Source organism: Arachis duranensis, chromosome 3, assembly GCF_000817695.3.
Source record: "Arachis duranensis cultivar V14167 chromosome 3, aradu.V14167.gnm2.J7QH, whole genome shotgun sequence".
Classification (NCBI taxonomy): domain Eukaryota; kingdom Viridiplantae; phylum Streptophyta; class Magnoliopsida; order Fabales; family Fabaceae; genus Arachis; species Arachis duranensis.
Window position 1 is genome coordinate 40,009,726 of NC_029774.3, and position 9,500 is coordinate 40,019,225.

The 9,500-nt window shown below is 37.0% G+C and overlaps 1 non-coding gene across 1 annotated transcript; it reads right to left on the minus strand.

Annotated features, from left to right (window-relative positions):
- Nucleotides 1-8,076: 8,076 nt before the first annotated feature.
- On the minus strand, nucleotides 8,077-8,183 carry LOC127746458 (small nucleolar RNA R71). The gene has a single exon (XR_008008077.1). It is a non-coding gene; the product is annotated as a small nucleolar RNA R71 (small nucleolar RNA).
- Between the last annotated feature and the right edge of the window lie 1,317 nt (nucleotides 8,184-9,500).

The window sequence follows — 9,500 nt, forward strand, 5'->3', positions numbered from 1 at the left end:
AACCCAATTTTATTTTAATTTTATCTATATTATTTTGTTTTCTTTTAGGTTGATGATCATGTAAAGTCACAAAGGCAATTACAAAAATAAATAAAAAAATAAAAAATAGCATTGAAAATAGCACACCCTGGAGGAAGGACTTACTGGCGTCTAAACGCCAGTAAGGGTAGCAAAACGGGCGCTTACACGCCCAATCTGGCACCTTTCTGGGCATTTAAACGCCAGAATAGGGCACCAGACTGGCGTTTAAATGCCAGAATAGGGCAACAAACTAGTGTTTAAACACTAGAACAGGAAGGAAGGTTGGCGTTTAAATGCCAGAACAGGGCAGCAAACTGGCGTTTAAATGCCAGAATTGCACTCTAAGGCGTTTTGAATGCCCAATTGGAGCAGGAAAGAGAATTTCTTGACCCCTCAGGATCTGTGGACCCCACAGGATCCCCACCAACCTCAACTTACTCTCTCTCCTCTTCGCACCTTTCTACAACACTCTTCCCCAAATACATTTCACCAATCACCTCCATATCTCTTCCCCAAATACCCTTCACCACTCACTTCCTTAACTCTTCCCAAAAAACCCCCCACCCACCTTCAAATTTCAAAACCATTTCCCTCCCAAACCCACCCTTGGCTGAACCCTATACACCATCCATCTCCTCCATTTTCTTCTTCTTCTACATCTTTCTTTCTTCTTTTGCTCAGGGACGAGCAAATATTTTAAGTTTGGTGTGGTAAAAGCATTGCTTTTTGTTTTTCCATAACCATTTATGGGACCTAAGGCTAGAGAAGCCTCTAGAAAGAGGAAAGGGAAGGCAACTGCCTCCACCTCTGAGTCATAGGAGATGGAGAGATTCATCTCAAAGGTCCATCAAAGACCACTTCTATGAAGTTGTGGCCAAGAAAAAAGGTGATCTCTATGCAATTCAGCTGGAATTGTCATAGAGGAAGACATCCTCATTGAAGAGGACAAGCCCATCACTAAAAAAGGATGGAACAAACAAGAGAGCCCACTCATGGACCTCAACAAGAGCATGAGGAATTCCCTCCTCAAGAAATCCCTGAGGTGCCTCAAGGGATACATTTTCCTCCACATAACTATTGGGAGCAACTAAGGATGGAGCAACAAAGGCAAGAAAAAGACATTGAGGAACTCAAGCACTCCATAGGATTTTCAAGAGGAAGACGCCCCCTCACTAAGGTGGACTCATTCCTTAATCTCCTTTTCTATTTATTTTTCTGTTTTCGGCTTTATGTTGTATGTTCTATCTATGTTTGTGTCTTCACTACATGATCATTAGTGTCTAGTGTCTATGTCTTAAAGCTATGAATAACTCCACGAATCCTTCACCTCTCTTAAATGAAAAATGTGCTTAATTACAAAAGAACAAGAAGTACTTGGATTTCAATTTTTATCTTGAAATTAGTTTAATTATTTTAATGTGGTGGCAATACTTTTTGTTCTCTGAATGAATGCTTGAACAATGCATATTTTTTATCTTGTTGTTTATGAATGTTAAAGTTGTTGGCTCTTAAAAGAATGATGAGCAAAGAGAAATGTTATTGATAATCTAAAAAATCATGAAATTGGTTCTTGAAGCAAGAAAAAGCAGTGAAAAAAAAAGAGAAAGAAAGAAAAAGAAAAAGCAAGCAGAAAAAGCCCATAGCCCTTAAAACCAAAAGGCAAGGATAAAAAGGATCCAAGGCTTTGAGCATTAATGGATAGGAGGGCCCAGGGAAATAAAATCCAGGCCTAAGCGGCTAAATCAAGCTGTCCCTAACCATGTGCTTGTGGGATGAAGGTCCAAGCGAAAAGCTTGAGACTGAGTGGTTAAAGTCGTGATCCAAAGTAAAAAGAGTGTGCTTAAGAACTCTGGACACCTCTAATTGGGGACTTTAGCAAAGCTGAGTCACAATTTGAAAAGGTTCACCCAGTTATGTGTCTGTGGCATTTATGTATCCGGTGGTAATACTGGAAAACAAAGTGCTTAGGGTCACGGCCAAGACTCATAAAGTAGCTGTGTTCAAGAATCAATGCACTGAACTAGGAGAATCAATAACACTATCTAAAATTCTAAGTTCCTATAGATGCCAATCATTCTGAATTTCAAAGGAAAAAGTGAGATGCCAAAACTGTTCAAAAGCAAAAAGCTACAAGCCCCGCTCATCTAATTAGGACTAAGTTTCATTGATAATATGGGATTCACTGTATATTCTCTTCTTTTTATCCTATTTTGTTTTCAGTTGCTTGGGGACAAGAAACAATTTAAGTTTGGTGTTGTGATGAGCGGATAATTTATATGCTTTTTGGCAGTGTTTTTATATAGTTTTTAGCATGATTTAGTTAGTTTTTAGTATATTTTTATTAGTTTTTAAACAAAATTCACATTTATGAACTTTACTATGAGTTTGTGTGTTTTTCAGTGATTTCAGGTATTTTCTGGCTGAAATTGAGGGACCTGAGCAAAAATCTGATTTAGAGGCTGACAAAGGACTGCAGATGCTGTTGGATTCTGACCTCCCTGTACTTGAAGTGGACTTTTTGGAGCTACAGAACTCCAAATGGCACGCTCTCAACTGCGTTGAAAATTAGACATCCATGACTTTCTAGTAATATATAATAGTCCATACTTTGCGCGAGTTTTGATGACGTAAAATGGCGTCAAAACACCAGCTCTCTGCCTTTTCTGGCGTCAAAACGCCAGAATTGGCATAAAAGTTGGAGTTAAACGCCCAAACTGGCACCAAAGCTGGTGTTTAACTCCAAGGAAGACCTCTACATGTGTAAGCTCAATGCTCAGCCCAAGCACACACCAAGTGGGCCCGGAAGTGGATTTCTGTATCATTTACCTATTTCTGTAAACCCTAGTAGCTAGTTTCATTATAAATAGGACATTTTACTATTGTATTTTTATCTTCAGATCATATAGTAATTCTGGATATCATATTTTCATATTTGGAGAGGCTGGCCACTCGGCCATGCCTGGACCTCCACACCACTTATGTATTTTCAACGGTGGAGTTTCTACACACCATATATTAAGGTGTGGAGCTCTACTGTTCCTCGAGTATTAATGCAATTACTACTATTTTCTATTCAATTCAAGCTTATTCTTGTTTGAAGATATTTACTCGCACTTCAACCTGATGAATGTGATGATCCGTGACACTCATCATCATTCTCACCTATGAACGCGTGACTGACAACCACTTCTGTTCTACTTAAGATTGAGCGTGTATCTCTTAGCCTCCATTCCAAAAGATCGGAGTCTTCGTGGTATAAGCTAGAATTATTGGCGGCCATTCCTGAGATCCGGAAAGTCTAAACCTTGTCTGTGGTATTTCGAGTAGGATCTGGGAAGGGATGACTGTGACGAGCTTCAAACTCGCGAGTGTTGGGCATAGTGACAGACGCAAAAGGATCACTGGATTCTATTCCAACATGATCGAGAACCAACAGATGATTAGCCGTACAGTGACAGTGCATTTGGACCATTTTCACTGAGAGGACAAGAGGTAGCCATTGACACCGGTAAAACCCAACATACAGCTTGCCATGAAAAGGAGTATGAAGGCAATAGGAAAGTAGAGATTCAAGAGGGATGAAGCATCTCCATACGCTTATCTGAAATTCCCACCAATGAATTACATAAGTATCTCTATCTTTATTTTATGTTTATTTATCTTTTAATTATGAAAACTCCATAACCATTTTAATCCGCCTGACTGAGATTTACAAGGTGACCATAGCTTGCTTCAAGCCGACAATCTCCGTGGGATCGACCCTTACTCACGTAAGGTTTATTACTTGGATGACCTAGTGCACTTGCTGGTTAGTTGTGCAAAGTTGTGAAAAAGAGTTGAGATTACAATTGTGCGTACCAAGTTGTTGGTGCCATTGTGTATCAAAATTTCGTGCACCAATTATATACTTAGGTATTTTTCGAAATTTTAGAAAGAAAAGATTTTCGCCTTTATTCTGGTTGATCTTCGTTTGACAAGTTTCGCCTAACTCATTTTTAATTGAATTTAATTTAGCATGACACATTGCTTATCCAATTGTTATTCTTTTGAAAGTATTGGGCTCATACCTTTCCTTTCTAGCATGGATTAATTCCTTAAGTTTTTGTTTCTATGGATGTCATACTTGATTTTGTTTTTATCTATTCTTTTACATCTTGTGAATATTACCATTAATCTTAGTTTCCCCTCTCTTGTAAATCTCATTCTTATGTGAGTCAGCTTGATTCGTTTCAAATTAGTGCATCGCTTATCCTTTCATTGTCTCTACCAAAGTTCTTAGTCAAAGAATTATTCTTGAGAAATTACTAATGATTGAGTTGTCTTTTCCTATAACTTTTGTATTCTTTTGGATTAATTGAAAGCTTGTTTGATGTCTCATGCCTAATGGATTGATGAGCGGATAATTTATACGCTTTTTGGCATTGTTTTTAGGTAGTTTTTAGTAGGATCTAGCTACTTTTAGGGATGTTTTTATTAGTTTTTATGAAAAATTCACATTCCTGGACTTTACTATGAGTTTGTATGTTTTTTGTGAATTCAGGTATTTTCTGGCTGAAATTGAGGGACCTGAGCAAAAATCTGATTCAGGCTGAAAAAGGACTGCTGATGTTGTTGGATTCTGACCTTCCTGCACTCAAAATGGATTTTCTGGAGCTACAGAACTTCAAATGGCGCGCTCTCAATTGCGTTGGAAATTAGACATCCAGGGCTTTCCAAAAATATATAATAGTCTATACTTTGTTCGAGTTTAGACGACGCAAACTGGCGTTCAACGCCGGTTCCATGCTCCATTCTGGAGTAAAACGGCAGAAACACGTCACAAACCAGAGTTAAACGCCAATTAGACGTTACAACTTGGCATTTAACCCCAAGAGACGCCTTTGCACGTGTAAAGCTCAAGCTCACCCCAAGCACACACCAAAGTGGGCCCCGAAAGTGGATTTCTGCACTAAAACTTATTTCTGTAAACCCTAGTAACTAGTTTAATATAAATAGAACTTTTTACTATTGTATTAGACATCTTGGAATCTATCTTTGGACGTTTAGTTCTTAGAATTTGGGGGCTGGCCATTCGGCCATGCCTGGACCATCACTTATTTATTTTCAACGGTGGAGTTTCTACACACCATAGATTAAGGTGTGGAGCTCTGATGTACCTCGAGAATTAATGCAATTACTATTGTTCTTCTATTCAATTCAAGCTTATTCTTATTCTAAGATATTCGCTACACTTCAACCTGATGGATGTGATGATCCGTGACACTCATCATCATCCGTCCTTATGAATGCGTGCCAGACAACCACTCCCGTTCTGCCTTAGATCGAGCGCGTATCTCTTGGATTCTTTAATCAGAATCTTTGTGGTATAAGCTAGAATTATTGGCGGCCATTCTTGAGAATCCGAAAAGTCTAAACCTGGTCTGTGATATCCCGAGTAGGATTCAGGGATTGAATGACTGTGACGAGCTTCAAACTCATGAGTGTTGGGCGTAGTGACAGACGCAAAAGAATCAATGGATTCTATTCCGACATGATCGAGAACCGACAGATGATTAGCCGTGCTGTGACAGAGCATTTGGACTATTTTCACTGAGAGGATGGGAAGTAGCCATTGACAATGATGATGCCCTACATACAGCTTGCCATAGAAAGGAGTAAAAAGGATTGGATGAAAACAGTAGGAAAGCAGAAATTCAGAAGGAACACAGCATCTCCATACACTTATCTGAAATTCCTACCAATGATTTACATAACTATCTCTATCTCTATTTTATGCTTTATTGATTTTTATTTTCGAAAACCATTATAACCATTTGAATCCGCCTAACTGAGATTTACAAGATGACCATAGCTTGCTTCATACCAACAATCTCCGTGGGATCGACCCTTACTCACGTAAGGCATTACTTGGACGACCCAGTGCACTTGCTGGTTAGTTGTGCGAAGTTGTGACAAAGTGTGATTCACGTTTGAGAGCTCCAAGTCCATTGGCGCCATTGTTGATGATCACAATTTCGTGCACCAAGTTTTTGGCGCCGTTGCCGGGGATTGTTCGAGTTTGGACAACTGACGGTTCATCTTGTTGCTCAGATTAGGTAATTTTCTTTTCAAAAAGTTTTCAAAAATCTTTCAAAATTTTTTCTCTTTTTCGTTTTTCTAAAGATAATTTTCGAAAAAAATACAAAAAATTAATAAAATCATAAAAACAAAACAAAAATTTGTGTTTCTTGTTTGAGTCTTGAGTCAATTTTTAAGTTTGGTGTCAATTGCATGTTTTTAAAACTTTTGCATTTTTCGAAAATTCATGCATGTGTTCTTCATGATCTTTAAGTTGTTCTTGACAAGTCTTCTTGTTTGATCTTTAAATTTTCTTGTTTTGTGTTTTTTGTTGTTTTTCATATGCATTTTTGCATTCATAGTGTCTAAACATGAAAAATTTCTAAGTTTGGTGTCTTGCATGTTTTTCTTTTCTTGAAATTTTTTTTCAAAAATAAGTTCTTGATGTTCATCTTGATCTTCAAAGTGTTCTTGCATGCATCATGTGTTTTGATCCAAAATTTTCATGTTTTGGGTCATATTTGTGTTTTTCTCTCTCATCATTAAAAATTCAAAAATAACAGATATCTTTTCCTTGTTTCTCTCATAAAATTCGAAATCTTTAGGTTGACTTAGTCAAAATATTTTTAAAAATAAGTTGTTTCTTGTTAGTCAACTCAAGATTTCAATTTTTAAAAATCAAATCTTTTTCAAAAATCAAATCTTTTTCATTTTTCTTTTATGATTTTTGAAAATTTGAAAATATTTTTCAAAATCTTTTCTTATCTTTATTTCATAATTTTCAAAAACTTTACTAACAATTAATGTGATTGATTCAAAAATTTGAAGTTTGTTACTTTCTTGTTAATAAAGGTTCAATCTTTAAATTCTAGAATCATATCTTTTAGTTTCTTGTTAGTCAAGTAATCCATTTTAATTTTAAAAATCAAATCTTTTTAATTTCCTCTTCAAATCTTTTTCAAAACAAATCTCAATCATATCTTTTTCACAATCAATTTCAAAATCTTTTCTAACTTCTTATCTTTTCAAAATTGATTTTTTCAAATATTTTTCAACTAACTAATTGACTTTTTATTTGTTTCTTATCTTTTTCTAAACCACATAACTACTTTTCTCTTTCTAATTTTTGAAAATCACCTTACCTTTTTCAAAATTCTTTTTAATTAACTAATTGTTTCAAATTTTAATTTTAATTTTATTTCTTCTCTTAATTTTCGAAAATCACTAACTTTTTTTCAAAAACAATTTTTGAAATTCTCTCCCTTTCTTCTTCTTCTATTTATTTATTCATTTACTAACACTTCTCTTCATTTCAAAAATTTGAACCATCTTCTCTCTTCTGTGTTTGAATTTTTTTCTTCTTTTTCCTCTATTCTCCTCTTTTTCTACTCACATAAAGGAATCTCTATACTGTGACATAGAGAATTCCTCTTCTTTCTTTGTTTTCTTCTCTTTCATATGAGCAGGAACAAAGAAAAAGGCATTCTTGTTGAAGCTGATCCTGAACCTGAAAGGACCTTGAAGAGGAAGCTAAGAGCAGCTAAAGCACAGTACTCTGAAAAGGACCCAACTGAAATTTTCAAATAGGAAAAGGAGATGGCAGCCGAAAATAATAACAATAATAATGCAAGGAAGATGCTTGGTGACTTTACTGCACCAAATTCCAAATTACATGGAAGAAGCATCTCAATCCCTGCCATTGGAGCAAACAATTTTGAGCTAAAGCCTCAATTAGTTTCTCTAATGCAACAGAATTGCAAGTTTCATGGACTTTCATCAGAAGATCCTTTTCAGTTCTTAACTGAATTCTTGCAGATCTGTGATACTATTAAAACCAATGGGGTTGATCCCGAGGTCTACAGGCTTATGCTTTTTCCTTTTGCTGTAAGAGATAGAGCTAGAGTATGGTTGGACTCTCAACCTAAAGATAGCTTGAACTCTTGGGATAAGCTGGTCACAGCCTTCTTGGCCAAGTTCTTTCCTCCTCAAAAGCTGAGTAAGATTAGAGTGGATGTTCAAACCTTTAAGCAAAAAGATGGTGAATCTCTCTATGAAGCTTGGGAAAGATACAAGCAGTTGACCAAAAAGTGTCCTTCTGACATGATTTCAGAATGGACCATCCTGGATATATTCTATGATGGTCTGTCTAAATTGTCTAAGATGTTAGTGGACCATTCTGCAGGTGGATTTATTCACCTAAAGAAAATGCCTGCAGAAGCTCAGGAACTCATTGACATGGTTGCTAATAACCAATTCATGTACACCTCTGAGAGGAATCTTGTGAGTAATGGGAAGTCTCAGAAGAGGGGAGTTCTTGAAATTGATACTCTGAATACCATATTGGCTCAGAACAAAATGTTCACTCAGCAAATCAACATGATTGCTTAGAGTCTGAATGGATGGAAAAATGCATCCAACAGTACTAAAGAGGCATCTTCTGAAAAAGAAGCTTATGATCCTGAGAACCCTGCAATGGCAGAGGTGAATTACATGGGTGAACCCTATGGGAACACCTATAATTCTTCATGGAGAAATCATCCAAATTAATCATGGAAGGATCAACAAAAGCCTCAACAAGGCTTTAATAATGGTGGAAGAAACAGGCTTAGCAATAGCAAGCTGTTTCCATCATATTCTCAGCAACAGACAGAGAATTCTGAGCAAAGCCCCTCTAGCTTAGCAAATATAGTCTCTGATCTATCTAAGGCCACTTTAAGTTTCATGAGTGAAATAAGGTCCTCCATTAGAAATTTGGAGGCACAAGTGGGCCAGCTGAGTAAGAAAATCACTGAAATCCCTCATAGTACTCTCCCAAGCAATACAGAAGAGAATCCAAAAAGAGAGTGCAAGGCCATTGACATAATCACAATGGCTGAATCCAAAGAGGAGGAGAAGGACATGAATCCCAGTGAGGAAGACCTCCTGGGATGTCCTCTGAACAAAAAGGAGTTCCAAACTGAGGAACCTAAGGAATTTGAGGCTCACCTAGAGACCGTAGAGATTTCATTGAACCTCCTTTTACCATTCATGAGCTCTGAGAACTATTCTTCCTCTGAAGAGGATGAAGATGTAATTGAAGAGCAAGTTGCAGGAGCTATCATGAAGTTGAATGCCAAGTTGTTTGGTAATGAGACTTGGGAAGGTGAACCTCCCTTGCTCATTAGTGAACTAGATACATGGGTTCAGCAAACTCTACCTCAAAAGAAACAAGATCCTGGTAAATTCTTGATATCCTGTACCATAGGCAACATGACCTTTAAGAAGGCTCTGTGTGACCTGGGGTCAAGTATAAATCTTATGCCACTCTCTGTAATGGAGAAGTTGGGGATCTTTGAGGTACAAGCTGCAAGAATCTCATTAGAGATGGCAGACAAGTCAATAAAACAAGCTTATGGATTGGTAGAGGACGTGTTGGTAAAGGT